The sequence below is a fragment of the Pelodiscus sinensis genome, chromosome 1, assembly GCF_049634645.1.
Source record: "Pelodiscus sinensis isolate JC-2024 chromosome 1, ASM4963464v1, whole genome shotgun sequence".
Taxonomy (NCBI): Eukaryota; Metazoa; Chordata; order Testudines; family Trionychidae; genus Pelodiscus; species Pelodiscus sinensis.
Window position 1 is genome coordinate 254868094 of NC_134711.1, and position 26422 is coordinate 254894515.

The 26422-nt window shown below is 39.3% G+C and overlaps 1 long non-coding RNA gene across 1 annotated transcript; it reads left to right on the forward strand.

The window, feature by feature from the left end:
• The first annotated feature begins 1268 nt into the window (after window positions 1-1268).
• On the forward strand, window positions 1269-17601 carry LOC142827084 (uncharacterized). Its single transcript, XR_012901482.1, has 3 exons — window positions 1269-1384; window positions 13674-13761; window positions 15118-17601. It is a non-coding gene; the product is annotated as an uncharacterized LOC142827084 (long non-coding RNA).
• Window positions 17602-26422: the final 8821 nt, after the last annotated feature.

The following is a 26422-nucleotide window of genomic DNA, read 5'->3' on the forward strand; positions in this document are numbered from 1 at the left end:
TGTTGCCAGGATGCAGCCAAACAGTCTCATGAGTCCCTTTCTTTTCTGAGTCCAAAAAGAATTGGTTTTAGGATGGAGCTATCTTTGTAGTTTTAATTAATTATTTTTAAAGCAGGCAAATAACCAAGCAAAGTAATAAAAGTAAATAGTTATCTGAAGTCCTTGAGGTCCTAGGCTACCTCTACGTATCCTTCAGGAATGTCTGCTTTGTGGCCAAAATTAAGGTCGGTTCAATGTTGCAACTTGGTGTAATTAATCTGCCTCCTCCCTTTTCAATCCTTTACAAGTTGTTGTCAGGATTTGGAAATGTTGAGTGCCAGGCTCTTGCATGTGTGTGAAGATTAGAGCATAGGAAGATGTGGAAAGACTGATCTCCCTTGTAAGTGCCACACAATAGCAAATTCCTTGTGCTCTGGGAAATGGAAGAACTGCCCTTCCATGGTGTGAAATTCACACCAAAAGGGGCATGAAGATGCAACGGGCTTTGGTTCTGTTCTCTGGCATTGTGCACTCACAGGAGCAGGCAGTATCTGCACCATCTCCTGGTGACTTCTTTGAGTCACTGCCATCTGCACTAACAAGTTAAAATATGCAGCATGGCCATGAGTAGTGTGAGTCTCTCCAACCCTGAAGGCCTGAGACCATCTGGTATGATATGGCTTTTATGGAGTCAGATTCTGCCCTCACACTTACACTTATGCCTTCCTCTCCTCTGTAAATGGGACTACTGTAAATATTGCATAAATGAATAGTCAATATAGGGTGAAATACATTGTAGTGCAGAAACGTCACACAAGACTATATGGACCACTGAATTCCTAAATAAATGACACAGAATTAGAACCTGGATTGACCGCTACGTGGTCAATTTAATAAATTATGCCTCTACAAATGTATTCATCTGAAGCAATTGAAACAGAATAACTGTGCTGATGTTCTCTATCACTTCAATATAGGAATCATCTAGTGTTATTCTTAAGTCTACATTTTTAGCCTTAAAGAATATGAACAATTTTGGCTTTATTTATTAATTTGTTTCATTTTAATCAAGTGTTTATAAAGAGCTGAGATACAACAGTTTACTGCCATGGTCACCAACCGGAGTTGATCGCGAGGCCTCAACCAGTCGATTGCGAGGAGTTTGGGCTCCCCCATTCCCTATTTTTCCCCCACTCCCGAGAAGCCCCACTACCTGCCTCCAACGTAGTGCCGGCTTCCCGCAATGTGGACGGAAGTCCTGCCTGCAGCTTCGCACCACTTCCGGGGGTTCCGGAAGTGCACTGGCTGCTCCCCTCCCAAAGCTCTGTGGCATGCTGGATGAGCTGTGGGAGGGGGCATCGGCCCCGGAGGAGGAGTGCGGCAGCTTCCCTGCGCCACAGGAGGGGTGAGTCGAGCACAGGGGTTTCCCTGCGCCGCGGGAGCGGGTTTGGTCCCGAGGCAGTCACGCACAGGGGTTTGACCTCAGGGCAGGCAGCTGCGGGGGTTTGGCTGCGCCATGGGAGGGGGGTTTGGCCCTAGGGCAGCTGCCTGTGGGGGTTTGGCTGCACTGCAGGAGGGGGGTTTGGCCCCGGGGCTGTCACACATGGAGGTTTGGCTGCGCTGAGGGACGCACGAGCTGGCCCCAGAGGAGGCACGCGCTGGCTTCCTTCGGGGGATGGAGAGAGAATCCTGGGAGGAGACAGGTACAGAGGACTCTCTGCCCTCACTGCTGCCCTCTCCCTTGTTCCCTCTCTCCACTCCCGAGCCTCAGAAACCTGTTCCCACTGGCACATTATCCCCAGCCTCAGAAACCTGTCCTCACTGGCACCCTGTCCCCTGCTGAAGCACCCACTAGCACCCTTCCCCAGTACCACATCCTCTGTTCCCACCAACACAGTTGGGGTCACATTAGTGAAGGTTGGGGGGGAGGGAGGATTGAAGGAGGTTTTTTTTTGCATCTCACCTGTGTGTCCCCAACTGACTTTTCTGTGGATCAGTGACGCCTGACTCAAAACAGGTTCCCTACCTTTTTCAGAAATAAAGACAATGCAGAAACTTTTTGTGTTTGACATAGTATTTTATTTGAAAATGAAGCCTGGCCAACAAACCCCCAATTGGGGTCAAGCCCCCATCTGGCCACAGCATCATAACAGTCCTGCACTCCCCTTTCCCTCAGACCCTACATCTAACCCTAACATACACTGGAACCCCCTGCCCTGAGCCCCTCACATACCCCAACCCAAATTCCTGAACCCTCACATCCAGAAGTCTGTGTGTTACTTAGTGCCCTAACCCTACATCTGACCCCAACACTGCCCAGCCTGGAGCCCCCTCCCCGAGCCAGCGTTCCCTTATCCAAAATGTAGCTCCTTCATCCAAATTTCCTCCCAGAGCTTGCACCTCTCACCCCTTCCCACACCCAAATCCCTCATTCCCACTCCAGAGCCTACACATCCTGTCTCAACCCAGTGAAGGTACAGCTAGACTGCAGAAGTTTTTCAGGATTCTGGAGATATCCCAGAAAAACTTTTCTGCACCAGGGATGCGTTTGTTCTTCCAATTCTTTTAGTGGAAGAGCAAACATGATCTTTCGGTCACCCCTATATTCTTCTTTCCACCAGGAATAAGGGGGCTTCCAAAAGAAGGGTTTTTTCTGACATTTGGTCCAGTCTAGACAGGCCTAATGTTGTAAAAACTTCTTCCTACAGAAGAATTCGGAAAAAAAAGCAGCAATGTAAGGGTTGGGGATAGCAAATGATGAGGAGGAGAATAGAGAGGGTGGGGCTTCAAGGAAGGGGTGGGTGGTAGATCTTGGCTTGTTCTGTCATTTAAAATGTGATCTTGGGTGTAAAAGGGTTGGAGACCACTGGTTTACTGAAATTGAATCTCCATAGAGTATCAGCTGAAAAAAACCCAAACCAAACCAAACCTTAGAGTTGATAAATTTATCCTTTGTGCAATAAGCTACATGGTCTTTTGATCACAGCCATGATAATATAAATATTTTTAAAGCATTAGAAGACTCCAAGATTTTTAAATGAAGGATCAAATCCATGTGCTGCCACGCAATACATTTTGAATGGAATCAACACTGGGGTTTGTAGTGGAAGGGTGGATTCCAGTTCCCATAGTCAATTTTTTGTCCTCACGATAATGAAACTTCCATCATAGGTCTGATTGGGAATAGGGCTGTAGAAAATGTAGCTCCAATCATGCAAAATCCTGCATCTGGTACAGTTAATTATGAACATAAGATTTTCTAGGTTTGGGGCCTATCAATTTACTTGACAGTTTGGGGAGTAAGCAAAAGGATAGGAAAGATATAAGCTAAGCTCACTGCTGTGAAAAAAATTCAGTGATGTGAGTAGAGGTACATATGCCAGAGGTAAATATGATCTTTGTCCTGATCTGATAATACACACAAACTGGGTCTCTTCAGATACAATGCCCAGTTTATTGTTACTGTTTCCTGTGTAGCCTTAAACAGATTGCTTATCCTTTCTAAATATACATTTCTTTACAAAAACTTGCAGATTCTCAGACAGAAGCCAATATAGAAATGGAAATGTTTATTATTATTACACTATATTCTCATGACTTGATTATATGCAAATATTACAATAATTAACTTTGCCTTATGAATTGTATGTATTTTATTATAGATATATGACTAGTCTAAGTTCTCTCATGTTAAAATCAACAAGTATAGTTTTTACACAGGTTGGAAAAATAATACACCATTCTGTACATCTCAAAGTTTAAAATATCATGGAATCATATTAGACATGGTTTACTACAGAGTTATAACAAGAGTATGCATCACTAAATTTATGACTCTGGAAAGCATGAGGGGATATGGTATTCATTGTGAACGATTAGTGATTCATATGTAAGGAGGTAAACACTTGGGCCTAATCTGCATATTAAAATGAAAATGAACTTTAGAAAGAAATGTTTCCTGTTAGCTTTGAGGGAGAAAAAGAGTCTACATCTGTGCTGTATTTACAAATCTTTGCATCAGCTAACAAGAAACACTGTATTAACTAGTAAGACAATCTGTTAATTTGTAACATAATTAAAAATGCATATTCTGCAATAGCTCAAAACTGTAAGCTTGTTTAATGAAATTTAAATGGCATATTTATTTTGCAACTCCAGATATGATATTAATACACTACTTGATTTAGAACTAATTTGCATAGTAAGTGAATATAATTAAAATCAAACCTTCATTAAAAAAATCACAGGAAATATTTAATCTCAAGCATATTTGCAGGGAAACAACCAACAGAAATTATTTCAGGAATAACTCAAATAGCAAAAGCACCTGTACATTAGACTAATTATGTTCACATTGTACATATGTTAAATTTTGTCTACAGTAATAAATCATTTGTAACTATTTTGGCACTGTCTGAATATAATTTTGTTTTAATCATGTTTGTATCCCTTTTTATTTGGTTTTCACAAGCATCCTTTTAACTGAAGCTTATGCAAATATTGATAAAAACAAATTTTGGATCTTCAGCTGAGACACATTTAATTATGAGTGTGAATATATTTAATGATAAAAAAATAATTTTGGGCAAAAATGAGAGCAATTTGTAATAGCTGTGTCATCCAGTCAGGGAACAGAAACACCAACATGTGGCATATGTGACCAACCATGTAACTCAAGTAGCAAATCTTGAATATTGATTACACAAAGGACTACACACAGCGATCAGCTGGCAAGGGATACGTAGGCTGTATCTACTCCAAGCCTGAATGTTCATTAGTCATTCCACCTCCACCCACTAGAGTTGCCAATCCTCCAGGACTGGCCTGGAATCTCCAGGAACTGGCATCAATCTTCCAGTGACTATTGAAAATGTTCCTGGAGATTTTAATAAGATATTTTAAGAAAATGACATTTTCACGATGAGAAAAATAAAACTCCTGGAACGGCTTCATTCAGAGTTGGCAACCCTATCCTCCACATCAGGGTATAGAGTATCCAAATGTGTGCCTCTGATGCGTTAGATTTATATCTTTAGGCCTTACAGCGATGAGGATTGTAAGCCTACATTAAAAGAAATGAAAAACAAAAGTAGAAATTGTTAAATAATCACTTGACTCAATGTACTTTTAATTTATGACAAAAATACCAAATACAGTGAGGCATGCAATACAATTGTGAACCTTGGTAAATCTGACATACCAAATTTTGAATACTGATAAAAAGTATAGAAGTCTTACAGCCATTATGTAAGCAGGGCAGTGGTGGGCAATCCACAGGCCACATATGGCTTTTCAGGAGGGTAAGCTGCTGTTGGGCTGCCAGAGAGGTAGTTTACCTTATGTCTGCAGGTATGGCCATGTGCAGCTCCCATTGGCCATATTTGCTGTTCCTGCAGGAGCAGCGGGTGTCTGTACCTGTGAATGCAAGGTTAATCACCTGTCTGGTGGCCCACCAGTGGCTTACCCTGAGGAGTCATGTGCAACTTGTGGGCCACTGCTGTATAGGGACCTGGAACAGTCTTTGTCCTTTTGCTTCTGCTTCATGAAGTCTCAGCTGGAGGAAGAGCAAGGCAAAGTTGAAGCAATGGCAGAAATGGACTAATGCAGGGCAAGGGGTCTGAACATATATACAGATGTCATAGCATCTGTTTACCTATTGCTAGCAACAGGGCATATTAATGGAGTTCCACTATCAGTTAGGCACGTCCTTTCTCAAAAACGGAGCCTCTTTGAGCCAATGAGAGTGCACAGATCTTTCTCACTTCAACTTCTCTTAAAAAAAGCCTACTGTTTAATAGCCCAGGCTAGCAGTTCATTGGCTCTGGCTGAGTCAAGTAAGATTTAGATAGGCTTCAACTTCCAGGGTCCTGCAGGGATTTTGGATCTGTGCTTCTCAAGGAAAAATCATCGGAGACAGATCAGTTCTGAATCCAAGAGGCTTATTATCTTCAAAGTTTTAGGTTGTTCAAATTTCCAATTTTCATTTGGGCTTATCTCTAGCATAAAGTATAATAACAGTAGCCCATTGCTTCCAAGTGAATTTTATTTAGTGCTTTAATTTGCATTCTGTGCAGTCTTGATATCAAATTCTCTTTTGAAATAGAAGTTTACATATTCCAGATTCAATGGATTTATTTCTGTTTCTATATAGCACTGTGTAAATGATTATTGAAAAGTACTGAAATAAATATAGCTAAATAGCACTACTATTTAAGGGTCTATCAGTGAATCTATTATAAATCCTCTTTTTGATATTTTCTTAATGATGTGGCTTTGAAAGATGAAATTCAGGGTGTTAAGCCCAGATTCTCTTTTGTTAAATAAAAAAAAGTATGTGTGTGTGTGGAGGGGGAGGGGAGAAGGCGGGAGGGGGGATGATAATTGGTAAATTGATCCAGCTATTAAAGATTCATATATGGTAAAACTATAAGAGGCAGAATACTAAATCATTTTTCACAAGATACTACCAGCAAATAAAGTATAGAAAGAAAGTTTCCATTTGTAGGGTCACCAATACGTTGACTGGAACCAAACAAAGCCAACCCTCATTCAGAAAGAAATAAAATGGCATTCAATATGCACTCAAGGAGTTTTTTCCAGTTATCAGTTTCTGTGTTTATTTCACTCAGAAGTAAATTTTCAATTAAACTGTCAGCTAGTGCTGCTCTACTAGCTGATTTTCATGTAACATTGTTATCTTTATGCGATACTGAAGTTTCATGTGCAGGTATTTATATTTTAACTTCCATCAACTTCTGCTGATGAGCCAACCAGATGGATTTGAAGTATTACTCTTAAAAATGAAATAGGGTACACAGTACAGAACCTGCTTTTCCATGCTCCAGCAGAGTCAGTCTCTTGTGTAGATCTCTCCATTTGGAAGAGTTTTTGTCAGCAAACAAGTGGAAAAGCATGATTTTCAGCATCTTTTGGTATATTACTTGGAATATGAAAACAACTAACTTTGAGAAATGACTGCATTTAAGAAACATTGTTCTTATCAAGAAGTCCAATATAAGATTCTGATGCCACTGTTGTTACAATGTGCCCTGTGCTAGTGATAAGTTCTTGCTTTTGCTGCACAGCATCTCTGAGGTCCTCATTTTCTGCCTGCACAGTCTCTAAATCAAGCATAGATTCTGCATCTATCGCTACTGTTGGCATTTCTATGTCTTGATTAATGACCTCCTCATTTTGAGGCAGTGGCTTTGAAATGTCATTTGTGGGAACAAAGTTTTCATCATCAGAACTGGAAGTATCACTGTCAGTATGGTCACTGTCTAATGCTGAGGTGTCTTTTCCATGAGAAATTATGTTATTGGATTTAAACTCTTAACTGCTGCTTCACTCTGTTGCTTTTGCTGTCTCTTACTTGTACCACTTTCAAATCTTTGTTTCATTTTTATAAACATGGTCTTTTAAAATACAGTAACACACAATAAATTAATTCACTAAAGGCTATTGATTATACAACATTTTAATTGTATATACTTCACAATGAATATTATATAACAACAGTTTGGGCGTGTTATTTTCTATGGCTCTTATAGCCTTATTTCAAAGTCTTGAAATTTCATCTGCTAACATGTTTCTGTTTAAAATTCCTCAAATAGCTGTGTGATTGCCACATTTGCTATAAAGTTTATTAAACAACTAGAATTAAAACTTAGTATCATAAAAAAGCCTTTAAAGGTGTATCTAAAACTGGATGAAGAGGTAGCTTATAGCTGAGCCTGATATATTTATTGTAGATGAAGACACATAAGGAAAAAACAGGAATATGATATCTCCTATTCAGAGATAAACATCTAATTTAAAGGTTAAACTCACCCTCAGACCAAGCAAAATCACTTTACAGTAACATAATTAATTATGATAGAAATGTAGCCGTGTTAGTCTGGGGTAGTTGAAGCAAAATGCAGGACAATGTAGCACTTTAAAGACTAACAAGATGGTTTATTAGATGATGAGCTTTCGTGGGCCAGACCCACTTCCTCAGATCAAATAGTGGAAGAAAGTAGTCACAACCATATATACCAAAGGATACAATTAAAAAAAATGAACAAATATGAAAAGGACAAATCACATTGCAGAACAGAAGGGGGATGCGGGGGGGTGGGAAGGGGGAGGAAGGAAGGTAAGTGTCTGTGAATTGCTGATATTAAAGGTAGGGAGAGTGGGATGTTTGTGAGTTAATGGTATTACAGGTGATAATTGGGGAAACTGTCTTGGTAATGGGTGAGAAAGTTCAAAGACTTGTTAAGTCCTTGTTGGTAAGTGTCGAATTTTAACATGAATGACAGTTCAGAGGATTCCCTTTCAAGTGCAGATGTAAAAGGTCTTTGTAGCAGAATGCAGGTGGCTAAGTCATTTAGAGAGTGTCCTTTCTGGTTAAAGTGGCAAGAAACTGTTTTCTCTTTGTGATCTTGTCTGATATCTGTTTTGTGGGCATTAATCCTTTGGCGAAGTGTCTGAGGTGTTTGTCCAATGTACATAGCAGACGGACACTTTCGGCACATGATAGCGTAGATTATATTTCTGGATGCGCAGGAATATGTGTTCTTGATCTTATAACTCACTTGGTTAGGTCCAATAATGGTATCAGCAGAATGAATATGTGGACAAAGCTGGCAACGGGGTTTGTTGCAAGGGAAGGTACCAGGGTTGGTATTAGTGTGGTATGTCCTGTGGTGGTTGGTAAGAATCATCTTGAGGTTAGGTGGTTGTCTATAGGAGACTATGGGTCTGTCTCCCAGAGCCTCTTTGAGTATGGTATCCTGTTCCAATATAGGCTGTAGTTTATTGATGATGTGTTGGACAGGTTTAAGTTGGGGGTGGTAGGTGATGACAAGTGGTGTTCTATTGTTGGTTTTCTTGGGTCTGTCTTGAAGTAGATGGTTTCTAGGTATTCGTCTGGCTCTTTCAATTTGCTTTTTTGTTTCTCTGGGTGGGTATATATGGTTGTGACTACTTTCTTCCACTATTTGATCTGAGGAAGTGGGTCTGGCCCACGAAAGCTCATCATCTAATAAACCATCTTGTTAGTCTTTAAAGTGCTACATAATTAATTATAACTTTCAAAACCTCTAAACTATGCAATGATTGAACAGCGTTTCATGTAACAGAATCACTAATCACAGAAGCTATTCCAGTCTCCAGTTACTCAGATGAAAATTCAGATGTGACAGAAAAATTGGTGAAGGTCTGAGGTCCCACAATGATTTAAATCAATTTTTTCAGGTATGTATAGCTTCTTTTGTTTTCTCTGTTAAAACTGCAAGGTGTACAATAAAAGGAAAAATGGACCTGGGAGAAAAATGTCAAAATTTGAGGCCTCTTTGTCTCTTGAGGCCCAGGCCAAATTACTTCTCTTGCCCCCTGCTCTAATAGGGCCTGATCCCAGGAACCAAGAATTAAAATGTCATCAATCTCCTTACAAAAACAGACGCATGAAGTCAGATACTTAGTCAGGTTTATGTTTATTGGTAAATAATTATTTCCAATTCCATATGATTTTCCAAGTAATATTCATGAAAGTTTAAAATATTTCTGTTTGTACCTTTTTATCTGACAATGTTAATTATCTCACATGACACCTGCTTACTTCCTCCAGAGTTTTGTCTGTGATTTGGCCAATCTGTCTCTGACCAACATTTGTCAAGTTGTGGCATTATAACAGTTTAGTTCTTACTATCACTTCTGACAGTGTGCTTACATTGTTGCAGCAAAACAAACAGAAGCACACACCCACACAAATTCATGCGCCAGTAGCTGCATGATAAAGGTGACAAAAGGATGTACAGTAAAACTCCAGTGGTCCGGCATCCAATGGTCTGGCACTCCTGATGGTCCGGCACCATCTGGAACCCGGAAGTACTCTGGACAGCCGGACAATTGGAGCTGCTCTACCCCCGGTTTCCCCGATTCAGCCACTGCTGAAACTAACCAGCGACTGACTCTGGGAAGCCCGGGGCAGAGCACCCCAGCTGCTCTGCCCCGGGCTTCCCCGCGTCAGCCACTGGTCAGTTTCAGCAGCGGCTGACTTGGGGACGCCTGGGGCAGAGCAACTGGAGTGCTATAGGGTTGGTCCCGTAGTGCTGCCCCTCAGCGCTGCGGGACCAACCTGGCAGCACCCCAGCTGCTCTGCCCCAGACTTCCCCAAGTCAGCCACTGCTGAAACTGACCAGCTGGGGCAGAGCAGCTGGGGTGCTGCCGGGTTGCTGCCGGGTTGGTCCCGCAGCACCGAGGGGCGCATTTCCCCCACTCCACCCCATATCTCTCATAGCCCCCTCCTTCCGATAGTCTGGCATATCTGATAATCCGGCACTCCCTGGGTCCTAAAGGTGCCGGATTATCAGAAATTTACTGTAGCTAGAAAAAACAATGAGGACACTTCAGATTTCTGTGTTTGTATATGAAGCTTTGGATATTTTGGAGTCTGTCTTTTATTTTTCTAACTTCATATTCTAAATGGTCATCAAGATTTTCAAAACAGCTAAGTGGTTTCGTGTGACTGACTTGAGACAAGGAGGATCTGATTTCAAGGGAGCAGATGATTAGAACTTTCTGAAAATCCTTTAAGGTATATCAGTTTGTCTACCCCAAAATTGAAGTGCCTAAAATAACTATTTTCCAAAACTTTGGCTACTGCTTTTGGTTAAATTGTAAGTTACATTTTGATTCCCAAGCTTCCTCATTCTCAGTGAATATGATGGTATCAATTAATATTTACATAGAAATAATGATGTATCTGTGATTGTGCTATCCATCTGCCTTGTTTCCACAGTAGTTTCTGAGTTGTTGAGTCTGAAGTACATTTTTAGTTAAATCCTATTTGCGGCTAGTACTACTGTATGGATGAGATCTGTACAGTAAAAAGCTCTTTGGAGCATGGTCTATTCTACTCTCTGTTTTCTACTGGCCCAGCAAATCATTATGAAACATATTAGTATTATGATTGATATACAGTAGCACGTTTCCATCTTCAAAATGACTATTGAATCATCATTTATTTTTTTCTTCTCAGTGCTATTATAAGTATGAATCCCATTTTACAGGGGGAGAAATGTGTGCTGCATTTCTAATCATGTAGCATGAACTACTGACATATATGGCACCATTTCAATAAACATACATTTTTTTCTTGTCAGTGTTGTACTTTACCTATTTACAAATAAAGTTATGTTAATATTAGTATTTTAATTGATCGCTCCTAACTGATGGTTTATAAACTATAAACTTATAATTGATCATTTTCTTGCCAAGGTACTGGAAAAAGTTGTCATAGCACAATTGTAGATTCACTTTAGTACCCATCACTTCTTCATGACAATTCTGAACTAGAATGGGAGTGTTCTTCTGAAAATGTCTTGTGAGAGTTTGTAATGATCTCCCTCTTCTGGCTTTTAACAATGTCCGTTCATAGCTCATTTTACTCAAGGTAATATCTTCTCTAAATATTTTGACCCTGGTGCCATATTACATTACTCTAAGCACCCTGTAGGCTACCTTGGCTCTGTTCTGTCCTGATTCACATCTTAAGCAATATTTCTTTATTAATTAATTACAGTATACATCCTCTTTTCCTGTTCCAGTTTGCTTTACGGTTATAGATTGTGAGTCACGTTATTCATTCCTTGCATGCTTCTATTTCCTCAAAGTTTCAGTTTGGAGAGCTATGCTTATGGTACAACAGCTTTTTCTTTCTCTCTCTTTTGTTCCTTTAATATTACTACATGCATTCAGAACTAAAGACATTTTTAACATTTTAAATAATCCCTAATCCAATGTTTTTAATTGACATAGATTGTTATTAAGAAAAATTCCAGTGACAGGTGATATCTGCACTGCACTAGCTTTTGTTTCCCCTCTTTTCATTCATTTCCTTAATTAGTGTATATAACAGAGATAAGTCTGGGCTTAAATTCCTGTGTCACAACAAGGGGACATTTTATCATAATGGGATTATAGAAAGGTTGCTGTTCATACAACGGCCATTGGACATTATGGGTGTGTCTACATTGCACTGTAGCTTGAAATAAAATGACCAATTTGACATATAAAAATTGCATTATTTTGATCTTATTTTGAAATAGCTTATTTTGTACTTTGGTGCTGTCTACATAGTGCCAAATTTAAAAATAACCCGCTATTGCAAAACATCCCTTACTTCTCGTGGAATGAGGTTTGCAGAGATGTCAGAATAGTGAGCCTGTTATATTTCAAAATAAAAGACTTGCTGTGAAGACATGGGATAGCTATTTCAGGATATCTCGGTATCCCAAAATAGCATTGCAGCATAGATGTAGCCTGTCAGAATGTGTTATGTTTCTATGACATCCAGATTATATTTCTGAACTAGCATACCGTGAGCATATTTTATTGGAAATACTTTTCTAAGATATATTACTTTAAGAAATTAACATAGCTAGTGATGTGCTTACAAAACGACAAATCCCATTGGGTCTCTTTTCTCAATCCCCACAAATCAGGAAGGCCCATCTTCCCTTAAAGACTCTATGCAAACCAATGCCTGCAGTCTCCTTGCCAGAAGCCCTGAGAAATGGAGGGGATGTCTCCTGGACTCTGCAGCAGCAGCAAATCACTGCTCCCCAAGTAGCCAATCCCTGAGTGCCTTCAGTGAACGCTTCATGGGGTAACCTGGATGGACTTCCTAGAGGCAGCTGGACCAGTTGCATTGATCAGACAAAGTGAAAGACCTTCAGACCAGGTGCAATTAGTGATATCTAGATGATCAGAACATGCAGCACCTGAATGTACCTGTTCTAATGAGAATAGGCTCTTGTGAGTGTACCGTGTCCTCCTCAGGCTCTACAGTGCTCAAAACCTTGTCCTCCTACCCACCTACTCTTTGTACCATGAGCTGAATCTTGCGAAGTGCACAATGCCCATGGCACTTGCTGATAACACACACAGCCCTGCCAGGAGAACACATGCAGCCCAAAGAAGGGCAAGTGGTGGGATGGCTCATTTGGGTATGGGGGGGAGGAAGCCCGGCTGTGTGAAGATGTTGAGAGGCTGTGATAGCTGGAGGCTTCCCAGCCACAATTAGCAAGGCTAGACCCCAGCCAGCATCAGCCACATTTGGGTCTGTCCTGGAGACCTGCTAGCGCCCTAGTATAGGGGAGGTTGCTGATTCTCTGCCCCACTTCAGCCTCTCCTCCATAGGCTTTCCCTTGATAGTTCTGCGGGTACCCACATGCTTTATCCTCTAGGATCTCATAGTTACAGTTTATGTGACACGCTTAACAGAAGAATCCAGCAAATGCCTATGATCAGGTGCTACTAAAAGCTAATTATCAGTGGGCCCAATTAGGCTCTGGGGGAACCGATTTTGAGATATAACCAATCCAATGATTTAAGTTAGGGAATCAGTAGTATCTGTGCAAAATTTGGTGTTTCTAGCTCTTACTGTTTCAGAGATCCTTTGGGACAAACAAACAAACTTTCAGAAATATTAATAAAGAAGATTTGTATGGTTTTTCTTAGACTTTTGTATTTTTCAAGTGATCTGTCACTTATGAAAATGTATGACCTTTTCCATGGATTTCCTGCTGTTATGAAACTCAATCACAACTGAAGCAGGGAATACATGTGGTTGGTCCTTGGCTATGTCTTTTTGAGATCTGGTCACACTGATCCATATTCCTTCTCGCTCTCTCTCTCTCACACAGGTGCGCCCATTCAGCACTTCCCCCATCCAGGAGCAATGCATGGTACAACAACAGTAAGGTGAAACCCTCGAGAGAAAGAAGCATAACAGTAAGAGCAATTAAAGAAGCAGGCCATATACATAAAACTCCTTGGTTACGTCTACACTGGCATGATTTTCCGGAAATGCTTTTAACGGAAAAGTTTTCCATTAAAAGCATTTTCGGAAAATCACGTCTAGATTGGCAAGACGCTTTTCCGCAAAAGCACTTTTTGTGGAAAAGCATCCGTGGCCAATCTAGACGTGGTTTTCCGCAAAAAAGTCCGCAAATGATTTGCGCAAGAGGGCTTTTGCCCGAACGGGAGAAGCACAGTATTTCTGCAAGAACACTGACGATCTTACATGAGATCGTCAGTGTTCTTGTGGAAATTCAAACGGCCGGTGTAGAACGGCTTTAACGTTCCTGTTCAGGCAAAAGCCCTTTTCCGGAAATGTTTTTTGCACAAGAGGGCCAGTGCAGACAGCTAAAAACTGTTTTGTGCAAAAAAGCCCAGATGGTGAAAATGGCGATCGGGGCTTTCTTGCGCAAAACCGCATCTAGATTGGCACGGACGCTTTTCCGCAAAAAGTGCTTTTGCAGAAAAGCGTCTGTGCCAATCTAGATGCTCTTTTCCGCAAATGCTTTTAACAGAAAACTTTTCCGTTAAAAGCATTTGCGGAAAATCATGCCAGTCTAGACGTAGCCTGAGTGTGTGTGTGTAGTCTCCTACTGCTGTTTCTATTCAAGGAGACCTCAAGATGCCTGAAACTGTAAATTAAAATGGGATTCCTGGATAGGCAATAGGGTTCCTTAACTACAAAAGTAGCATAAACACAATGTTTTGGTTTATTAGACTCATGGACTGGGAACACGGACTCTGTTTTGTTCATGAATGCAAAGAGCAGAAATGAAAGTTAATGCAATCCTAGGAATAGTTTGGTTTAATAGACACATGACTAGGCATGATATATTGAAAGACCTCAGAAATTTTCTTATGGTAATACTATAGCAAATAGCAAAAGATAACCATCTCTTTTTAATTAGAAGTTTGGGGCTCCTTGCAGACAGAATTTAAATGCCAGGTTTAAGGTTTTGACTTCTTCACCAGATATGATAAAGTATCTCTTGTTATGTACGTAACCAAGCAGGCAAAAAGTTACAAAACCCAACATCTCTCTGTTCACCCTTGTCTTCAGAGATACCAAAACATTCACAGCTTATCCAAAAGCTGCTTTTTTCCACCAAATCTATTTCCACAACCAAACCCAGTCAGACAACATAAATAAAAGAGAAAATACATGGGGGAAGCCATCTTCAGGACTGATGGGTGTTTTTCTTTTGATAGGCAGTGTCCAAATCATTCTGAAATCTAGCTGAATGGGAAGTGAGGCTCAGTTGTTGATTCAGTTTCTCCCTTTTTTCTTAGTGGCATTAACCAATGGGGATAGCATCAAATAAGGAGGCAAAGACTGATTCGAGAACTGCATAGAACTACATTAAACCTGAGAAATGCCATGACCTGTGGAGTTCAGTAGGCTGTACTGATAATATGGAATGGAAAATAATTTCTTTAAAAAGACTGAGGCAAACACCACCAAGAACAAGACAAAAGACACTTTGTCATATTACTTCTTTGAACTGCTGCTGTTTTCATTTTTGGGAAAAATCAATCTTTAATGGTCAGGTGAAAAAAAATCTTATGATGCAAGTCTCATTATATAGTTTGTGTTTTGTTTAATAAAGGCTATGCACGTTTTAAATTTTTTTCCTGGAAAAATAAAGGTGGCTGGTTTTGGGTTGGGGATAGTTTCAGCAACCTTGTCATTTAGAGCTCTCTCATTTGTGTATAATAAGGTTTATGTTTGGAAAGAAGAAATAAAGCCAGTGCATATTGCTACTGAGTACAACAGAATTCTGGAAAAGCATGCTTCAATTTCTACACCAATCCAGACAAATTAAAGGATATTCAAGATTAGAAGAAGGGTGGCATCTGGATTCCATGTACTTTCACATCAAACGTTGAACTAGAGTCAGTATGATTAATCTGTGAAAGAATGGCAGATCACAGAGAGTGTACCTGTCAAGTAGAATGTAAAGGAATGTAAGGATCAGGGATGATTTTACAATAATGACTAATCCAATTTTGAAGATAGGCAAATCATGTAAAAAAGCAAGCATATTTGCACTACATTAGCAAGTGTACTGGAGTTCATGACAATGATTTCAATGAATCTTATTTATTCATATAAGTCCTGACTCTTGTGCGTTACTCACAGTGAATATCCATTAGGAGCACTTTCAGTGTAATAGGCTGCACTTTGAAGTAGCATCAACTTGCATGAAATTGAAATGTACCATGGAACAGAGGTTATAAAACAAATCCATGGAGCTCAGTACCTTTAGAGGATATAGGAAAACAGATGCAGAGCACCTGGGAAATATAGGTACAATATTGCAGAGACCGTACCGGGATGGGCAGAGATAAATAAGATCAAATGGAAATTTGTCTAGATAAAGCAGAAATGTGCCATTCCAGTCGAGCTGAAGAGGCATATCAAATGGGGTCTACCAGGACCAGTTCTGGGCCCAGTTTTATCTGCATCAATGATTTAGATAAGGAACACAGCAGGGATGGAGAACCTCTGGGCCTCAGTTCATCAAGGTTAGCTGCTGGCAAGTTGCCAGGATCTCTCTTTAGCTGAGCATTCACAGACAGGGGATGCTCTCACTGGCCACAGTTCATCATTCTTGGCCAATGGTAGCAGCTGGAAGTCATAGCCTAGCCTGTGCTGCTTCCCACACTTTCCATTAGCTGGGAACAGTGAACCATGGCCACTGGGAGCAATGAATGGCCATGCCTGTGGACGCTCACGTAAACAATGCATCTGGCAGCCTGCCAGAGGCTAACCCTGGTAAACCCCATTGACCTGAGTGCCAGTGGTTCCCCAGCCCTGGCATGGAGACTACACAATAAAGTTTGTGAATGATACTAAGCTGGGGAGTGGATGCAAGTGATTTGAGGGATAAGATTAAAATTCAAAATGATCTGGACAAACTGGAGAAATGGTCTAGGATAAATAGGGATGAAATTCAACAAGGACAAATGCAAAGTACTTCAATTAAAAAGGAACAATCAATTGCACACAAAATGGGAAATCACTGCTTAGAGAGAGGACTGTGGAAAGGGATCTGGGAGTCATAGTGGATCATAATCTAAATATGAAGAAACAGTGTAACACTATTGCAAAAAAAGTAAACATCTTTATACATTGGGATGTATTAGCAGATGTGTTGTAAGCAAGACACAAAAAGTAATTCTTCCACTCTACTCTGTGCTGATTGGACCTCAGCTGGAGTATAGTGCCCAATACTGGGTCTCATGCTTTGGGGAAAATGTGGAAAAATTTTAGAAAGTCCAGAGGAGAGTAACAAAAATTTTAAAAATTCTAATAAACATGATCTATGAGGAAAGATTGAAAAAACTAGGTCTGTTAAATTTAGAGAAAAAAAGAACAAGGGGGCCCATGATAGCAGGCTCCAAGTACATAAAAAGTTGTGACAATGAGGAGGGAGAAATTGCTATTCTTAACCTCTGAGGATAGGACAAAAAGCAATGGGATTGAATCTCAGCAGGGTTGCTTTAGGTTGAAACATTAGAAATGTCCTGTCAGAGTGGTTAAGCGCAGGAATAAATTTCCGAGGGAGGTGGTGGAACCTCTATCTTTGGAGTTTTTAAAGAGCAGATAAGACAAATAGCTGCCAGATATGGTCTAGATAATAGTTAGTCCTGCCTTGAGTGCAGGGCCTGGAATAAAAGCCCTCTGAAGGTTCTTTCCAGTTCTGTGATTCTCTGCTTCTCTGAAATAAATTTCTCACACAAATGACAGGGCAAAATATCTGCTGTAAAGAACAGTCCATCTCCTACGAAGCTGCATTCTCATTTAGGATTTATAAATTATTCGATTCTTTTTGGTCAAACATTACATCCCTTCCCCTCCTCCCCCCCCTCCCCCCACATTCTTGTTTCAGATGCTCCAGAGTTGTAGAGCATGGCAGTGGATGAAAATTTGGTGAAAAAAAATTCAAAAGTCTCATAATTTCAGATGCACTGGTCATGCTGTGTTGATGACTCAGTAGTTTCTGGGAGACTGGCTTGGTCCAGTAAAGCAGCATAGTCTGTTTGATGGCTGTTGAAGACCACGCATATTTAAATCTTATTCATGAACATTAGCCAAAAGTTAATTAGGTGCACATAGATAAAGAGGACCTCCATTTTTGTTCTGACTTTGAAGAAATGTCACCAGTATTCATTGGAACCATTTTTTACCTTGGTATTGGCCTCTCATTTTCTGACATCAGTATTCATCCCCAGAAAAATTTTCCTGTGTTCACCATCACTCATTCAGTGTGCAGTAGTGCATTTCTCAGTATAAGTAGGTATCAATACAGCAAAAAAATCAATTAAAAAGTCAATTTTTGTTAATTCGAGAATTTTAACAAGTTTTTGTATTATTCTTAAAGAAGTTTTTTAAAATAGTATTGTGCATACCTAGACAACTCCCCAAAAGAAGGCTTATAGGTGTTAAATATTTATGTTTTCCCCCAAATATTCATAAAATGTTTTTTCTTTACAAAAACATTATCAAAAAGCTGTATTGAGACCTATCTCAAAATAACGGGTGCAGTCAAAAGACACAGGATAGCTATGGCAGGATACTTCCAGTATCCCAAAATAGCCCCGCTGTATAGACGTACCCAAAGCGAATAGTCAATTTTATAAGACATACCCCAAGTGAATAGTAAAATAGTAATGCTCACAAAATAAAATATGTTAACATAAAATAGTTGTCAATGATTTGTACATAATGAATATATTGTAAAAATACAAATATGTGGAATTAATGAATAGAAAAGATGGGCTACCTTTTTCAAATTATTAGCTATGAATAGTTAACCCCATTTCTTTGCTGAAACAGTGGTAGAGGGACAGTCAAAGTTTGACAAGGCAGCAATCCACCTACATACTGCAGGGCTACGTCTACACTGGCCCCTTTTCCGGAAGGGGCATGTAAATTTCACTAGTCGTCGTAGGGAAATCCGCGGGGGATTTAAATATCCCCCGCGGCATTTAAATAAAAATGTCCGCCGCTTTTTTCCGGCTTTTAAAAAAGCCGGAAAAGAGCGTCTAGACTGGCCCCTATCCTCCGGAAAAAGTGCCCTTTTCCGGAGGCTCTTATTCTTACTTCAAAGTAGGAATAAGAGCCTCCGGAAAAGGGCACTTTTTCCGGAGGATCGGGGCCAGTCTAGACGCTCTTTCCCGGCTTTTTTAAAAGCCGGAAAAAAGCGGAGGACATTTTTATTTAAATGCCGCGGGGGATATTTAAATCCCCCGCGGGTTTCCCTACGACGACTAGTGAAATTTACATGCCCCTTCCGGAAAAGGGGCCAGTGTAGACGTAGCCCAGCTGATAAAAAGTGAAAAAAATCACTCTCAGTTTTGAAATACCAGGACAAATTCTTACTGTCATTGAATTAATTGCAAAGCAAACAAACAAACAAACAAACAAACAAACAAATAAACAGTACTTCTAGTTGAGGTTAGAGTACTTTTATTGAATTTTTATTTTAAAATAACACTCTATCCTTTAATTACACTGCATATAGGTTTAATTCACAATTCTTTATTCTGTTCCGTAAATTCTTTCACCATTGAAGTTTTCATCTTTAATATAGTTCTTTGTCTTTACTGGTTTCTGCACTGCTTACAATATAATGATTCATTTTTATTCTATTATCAATTCTTATAACCTCACAATGTTTTAAGGAATGGTTAATAACAAGAGGAAGCATAATCTGCTCTAATTTTCCCTTTAAATAACAGATTGTGACATTATCTTAGATATAATATTGGAAATGTACAGTGTGGTAGTAAAATGGATATATTTTTCAGTACAGGCACTCTATTGAAATATTATATGGAGACAAATTGGTAAACTAAATCTAATCACCTGGTGAGAATTGAAATCTTCACCTTGTAGGCACCATAAAATATTTCTACAGAATATTAATAGGAAATAATGATTGTTTCAGAAATTCCTAAAACATAGCAGTAAAAACCACTCAGAGTTCAGCCATCTGTAGCACTACTCCTTGAAAAAACACTTCTACTGTCAAAAGATGTGAATTAATCAATCTGTGATTTGTGCAGCACTTAATGTTCATTTTATGTTTCTGAACTACAAATCCCCAACCTAGTAAAATACTTATGCACATGCTTAACTCTTAACATGTGAATAGCTTCATGAAGTCAATAGGAAAACTCATATGTTAAATTTTCAAAGAGGCTGAAAGGAGTTAGGCACCTATTTTCCACTGAATGTCCATGGAGTTTGTGTGTCTAGTTCCAAGCTAACATTCATTGCTGGATTCTGGTCTCAGATTGATGGTCTTAATTGACAGTCAGTTTACTGGATTTTAAAACTGGTATTCTGTAACAGAGTGAGTAATCATAGCATCATAGAAGTGTGCAGCTGGAAGGGACCCTGACAGGTCATCTAGCCTTTCCCACTCATGCTGAGATAGGATAAAATAAACCTGGAACGTCCCTGACAAGTATTTAACTAATCTGTTCTAAAAACTCACAGTGATGGAGAATCTACAACCTTGCTAGGCAACCTAATTCATTGCTTAATGCATGAACACAAATAGAAGAAAATACTTTTTTATGATGCCTGAAAGTATCTGAAGAAGTGGGTCTGCCCCACAAAAGCTCATCGCCTAATAAACCATCTTGTTAGTCTTTAAAGTGCTACATTACTGTTTTTTTGTTTTACCAAAATCAGACTAACACGGTTATTTCTCTGTTATTTAAATAAAAGAGGTTATAGTTTAGCTAAAGATATGAAAAAGGTAATTTAAAAGTGAGCAGAAAGATTGGTTTTTGGAAGAGGAAGAGGGCTACATATAGAAGATTATGAGATTGCATGGATCCTCTTATATTTTTTTCCAATTTTTTGGATGGAACAAAATAGAAAGTCCCATTAGTAAAACTAGTTGGAAAATTGTAATATTTTTGTGAACATTTTTGGGAAGAAGAATCTTTTTGGTTAACATTTTGTCAGAAATTTTCATAAAAAAATTGCAGCAGCTGCATCCAGCAGCAAATACAGTTGCCTCTAGAAATCAGCCATGAAATTACTTCTGAGTTATTTTGCATTGTTTCCTCAGAAAATGGTAAGATACAATGCCTAAAATCACAGTAAGGCCAGATAACATGGTAAAAGTTGCTTTCCCATGCCTGGAGTGAAGAAGAGGTAGTGGTAATGCTACACTGCTATTAATGACAACAGGGTTTTATGAATACCTTCTTCTGAGACAAACAACACCACAAATTTACAGTTAAGAAAAAAAATCCTTAAATTTGCATTACAGCCATAGAAACAGATTAGAATCCTTGCTTAAGGATGGCATTAGTAATCACTAAAAATGTTTTCTAAAAAAGATTTAGGAAATCTATCTACTGTATCTATCTATCTATCTGTTTAAGAGTGCATGTATCTGTCTGCAAGTCCATTTTTTCAAGAACTCCTAAACAGTTAGAGCTAGGGCCATCACATTTGGCATGAAGTTTCCTCTTATCCTAACTTAAAAGAAAGTCAGGGTTTGGTTGTGCCAGGAAAATGGGAAGTGCCTATAATGGAACTGTTTTCCATAACATGGAAAGTGAGGGGACTGATTAAAGGACAGTGATCCTGCAGAGTGACCATTGGGGTCAGCTGCACCAGCAGAAGAGTGGCCAGTTGGGGATGGGGCTCCTCAGGGCTGGCCACTGGACCAGGAAATTGGCCCCTCTGCCCCAAACAGTCCCCTCTTTGTATTCTCCAGCAGAAGAAACCAATGTCTGTCTCTGTCCCAACCATGGATATTAACCATGGTCTCTTCCATACACTGTTTTTTTCTCTGAGAGCAATGTGTTTTTAAAGTAACCACACAGCTTTTCTAAAAGTGTACATTTACACTAGCCCCCTAGATGGATCTAGGGAGGCAAATGAGAGCGACCGGAATTGCAAATCAAGCCCGGGATTTAAATATCCCGCGCTTGATTTGCATGTTCCTGGCTGGTCACCATTTTAGAAATTGACTAGTCTACCCGCGGCAGTGAAATGGGCTTCCGATTTAAAGCCCTAAATCGAATTAGGTGGTATTCCTCCTGCAATGAGGTTTACCACCTAATTTGAATTAGGGGCTTTAAATCGGAAGCCCATTTCACAGCCACGTGTAGACGCAGGCAGTTACTTCGGGCTAGTCAATTTCTAAAATGGCGACCGGCTGGGAACATGCAAATCAAGCACGGGATATTTAAATCCCAGGCTTGATTTGCAATTCTGGTCCTCCTCATTAGCCTCCCTAGGTCCATCTAGGGGGCTAGTGTAGACATACCCAAACAGAGTACATGTATTTTTAGAAGAACAATTACAGAGAAAACAAATAAAAAAAAATATGGATTTAAACTCATATTAAACATACTAGAAATCACCCATAATTTTTATGGACTCCTAGTAGTCCACAGTCTTTTAATCTTTTCTGCAAGGGTTGGGCTCCCCAACCCCCCGGGATTCTCTCCCCCATCATGTTTTTTCAGTTCCTGCATGAGATGTAGTAACCAGTGTTCCTTGCAAGTTTAATACTTGTGTGGCTTCCCAGGAGAGATTCAAATGCCATCCAGCTGATTAGCAGAGAGTCCACAGCCTCCCTTAGCCAGCAGCATGTGGTACTCATCTGCACATGCCTTGAAGCACATAGCAAAATTAATTCTGCACATGGATGGAAAAATTATCCCTGGTCTCCCTTATTTCAAAATAACAAGCAGAGCATCCACTCTATCAAGCCTATTATTTTGAAATAAGGGAATAGTTATTTCAAAATAAATAACTCCTGCTTTCCATGAGGAATAACTTTTATTTCAAAATAGTTATCTTGAAATAGCGGTAGTGTGGAAGCTCCACCACTGCAATTTCAAAATAACTACTCCCCAGAGTCATTCAGAGTAATTACTCCTCAGTGCTTCCTGGGGCTCGAAGTCAAGGTAGCACATCCACATTAAGGGAGCCTGCCTCGGAGTAATTATGAGGCTTCCCTGTAGTGTGGATACGCTATTTTGAAACAGTTATTTCAGGAGTTATTATTTTGAAATAAATTCCTAGCTTAGACATGCACGTAGAAGGAACACTGGTAATAACCCTTCCCTCTTGAAGTTGCATATATCTTTGGCTCACAATAATACATAAAACAGTCACAAACTTATTACAACATGGTCCCCAAAGATACTGCATGTGACTGCAATATATATATATATAAAGCTGCACATTTCCTCTGGATAAGATCAGGGAATTAATTTGTCACTTATGCTGCAATCAAGCTCTTTTTAAGACTTTGAAGAGAGTCTCTCTCTGCTTTCTTAGCATATGTTATGATGGAGACAGTATTGTATAGGGGACCATAGAAGTATCATTAATCAAGTAAGATAGTATGCTGTATTAATTAATAAACATTTTTATTGTGAATGATGCTATTTAAAAATGGCGGCACCCAGCTTTATGCAAATGAAGCCCGGGAAATTCAAATCCCGGGCTTCATTTGCAACTCCGGTTGCCTACATTACCACCCTAGTTCAAACTAGGGTGGTAGTGTAGACATACCCTAAGGAAGTTAATGAGACTTGAAAAGATAAGTGTAGAGTTTTAAAATGCAGCTCTTTGAAAGTAAAAAAATATTCCAAGAAAAAAAGCAATGGTCAGATATCTTTCTTGATATATATACACAGGGACTGACGAGCATTAGAACACACATTTCAGATATGTAATGCTCCAAAAGAGTTTTACATACTGGTCCAAAAGTTATTAGAAGAATTGAAAAGAAAAGTATATTAGATTTAGTGCCTTGGATCGTGCACAGCTAAATGTTCTTTTTAATTATGAAGAATCAGGAAAACAATGCTCCTTCCTGAAAAATTGCATTGAAATTAACAATGTAGAAAAGACATGATAGTTATCAACATTCTTAGCCTGCCTTAGGAAGTCAAGCTGTTCTCTGGTAGCAGCACTTTTTAGCATGTCCAAAATACTGTACTCTGGAGAGAAGTATTTGTAAAAGTTATGCAAAAGGCAATTTCTGAAATAAAATCTCATGAACATATTTAGTCTATTTAATTTTGAACAATTTTGTACCCTAACATTTTGCTTTTTCTGAACAGTTCAGACAAGAGTTAATTTTCACATCAGACAATTTAAAAGTGCAAAAATCTCCATCAAATATTGTGTTTGCACCATTTCAAGCAAAAGCATAAGGAGGAAAAGAAGAGAGAGTTAGAGAGACAGTCAGAAACACTCACATGAATACATATATATTAACTTCCTTGCCTTTAAAATATGAGTTCAAGAGTGTATTTCTTGGGCACCTCCATGTATTAGGCATGGTTCTCCACTATCTCAAACCCAGAATAGCTATTTACATCTATGGAAATTGTATGTGAAATGCTACTGTTGCTCTGGATTTGAAGGGTTTGTGTATCCCAGAATGTAACCAACCTCATTTCAACCATATTCTGTGCATTCAGTCATCATATGTTAACCACATAGTATAGGGTTAATTTGAAAGTACGTTTTTTGGAGGCAAGGTCAAAACTAGCTCAAAGTTTCTGCTAATCAGAATTAGAAGAAAGAAAAATCAACAGTTGAGACTGAAAACCTTGGTGAATGAGAACTTAAGATTTGGATGCCTTAGATATAGAAGTATTGTATGATTAAGATTGTTAGGAATGACTGTTGATATGTATTGTGCTGAAATGTAGAAAAAGTGATAATTTAGTAGGGGTCACTATAACTCTCTCTCTCTCTCTCTATATATATATATAGTATCATGAGCTTTCGTGGGTTCAACCCATTTCTTCAGATGAGTGGAGAAAGAGGAACTCACCTGATGAAGTGGGTTGTGCCCACAAAGCTCATGATACTAAATACATATTTTTTTAGTCTCTAAAGTGCTACACGACTCTTATTTTTTAAAGTTTTTCTTTTAAGTTAAAGACTAACATGGCTACCCCACCTAAAACAGAATACTTTGAAGCAGTCCCCTAAAGCCATATTGAGAGTCATTTTTCATCAGAAGTTCACCCCATTACATTGAAAATTAATTTATTGTTTTTACAAAAATTCCGCAGATTTTTTTCAGTTCTCACTGTAAACATAAAAAACTTATTTTGCTAGCTAAACAGGCTTTCCCATCACAAAAGCTTTTACGTCCTCTCACAATCAAGAGCACAAATATACTTATATATTTGTTCTCTGAGTTTGTTCCATGTATTTAGCACGAATTTCTGTTCCAATATGAATAGTTTATAAGGAACTAAGGAAGTTTGGGCACGTCAGGAGAAAGCCACTTAGAGTAAGTTATAAGAAATTTGCAGTGAAACAGGGCAATCTGATCAATCACTTTTTCTTTAGCTAGCAGATTTGGTTTTCTTTAGGGGGAAACATTCATAAAGCATTTTCTTTGTTTTGTTACTTTGGAGACAGAGAGCCCTATTTTCCAGTCCTTTAAATTCATTTTGTGGTGCTGATGTGATACAAAGTGAATTTAACTGGCTGACGATTCCTCCAAGAAAATCCCACCCTGTGTAGGAAAAATCTCTGTGTAAATTCGACTTCAGCTATGCAATTGACGTAGCTGAAGTTGCATATCTTAATTTGACCTTGTCCCATAGTATAGACATACCTTTAGCTATGTCTACACTGCAGCTTTTTGCGCAAGAAGCTTTTGGTGGAAGAGATCTGCAAAAACTTCTTGCGCAAAAGCACGTCCACACTACAAAAGCGTATCACAAAAGTGATGTGCTTTTGCGCAAGAGAGCGCCCACACTGCATGGGTGCTCTTGCGCAAGAAAGCTTTGATGGCCATTCACAGAATGGCCATCAGAGCACCTGTGCTTTTTCTGTTAGGCTCTTTTTGCACAAAAAGCCCTTGTTGAGTGTCCACAAGAGCTATAGCACAAAAAGGAATGATTCTTCCTGGAGAGAGGAATAACTGTATCGCAAAAAGCCCTCTGTCCTGTTAATTTACTGTAATTGTTTTTGCAAAATGAACTTGAGGACGCTCCACCGGTTTTTGCGCAAAAATGTTTATTAATATAAAAAAAAGGCAGGACTGTGACACTCTCCTTCTTGCTAGGGAAAAACATTGTTGTTTACTGTTTTTGCCAGGGTCTATTAGGGATAGAAACAATCTTCACTCCAAAAAGTACTTGGCATCACAATTAGAGGTTGTTTCTATCCCTAATAGATCGTGGCAAAAAAAAGACATCTTCTTACAAGTATAGCAATAATTCAGTGAGTAGTAGAAATGCAAACCTCTATACTGGGAACAGAAGAGTTACTGTCATTACACAATTTCAGAGAGACCTGGGGTATGTCTACAGTACAGAGTTTTGTCAGAAAAATGGCAGTTTTTTCCAACAAAACTTGAAGAATATCCACACTGCAATTGTATTCTTCAGCAAGAAAATGGAAAGAATAGAGGGCTTTTTCTGGCATTGGTAATCCTCACTCTACAAGGAAGAAGCCTTTTTGCGAAAGAGCTCTTTCGCAAAAAGGTGTGTATAGACAGGGAAGAGGGAGTTCTTTTGGAAGAAGAGGAAAGAGGAAAAAGCACAGGTGCCCTGGTGGCCACACCATCCA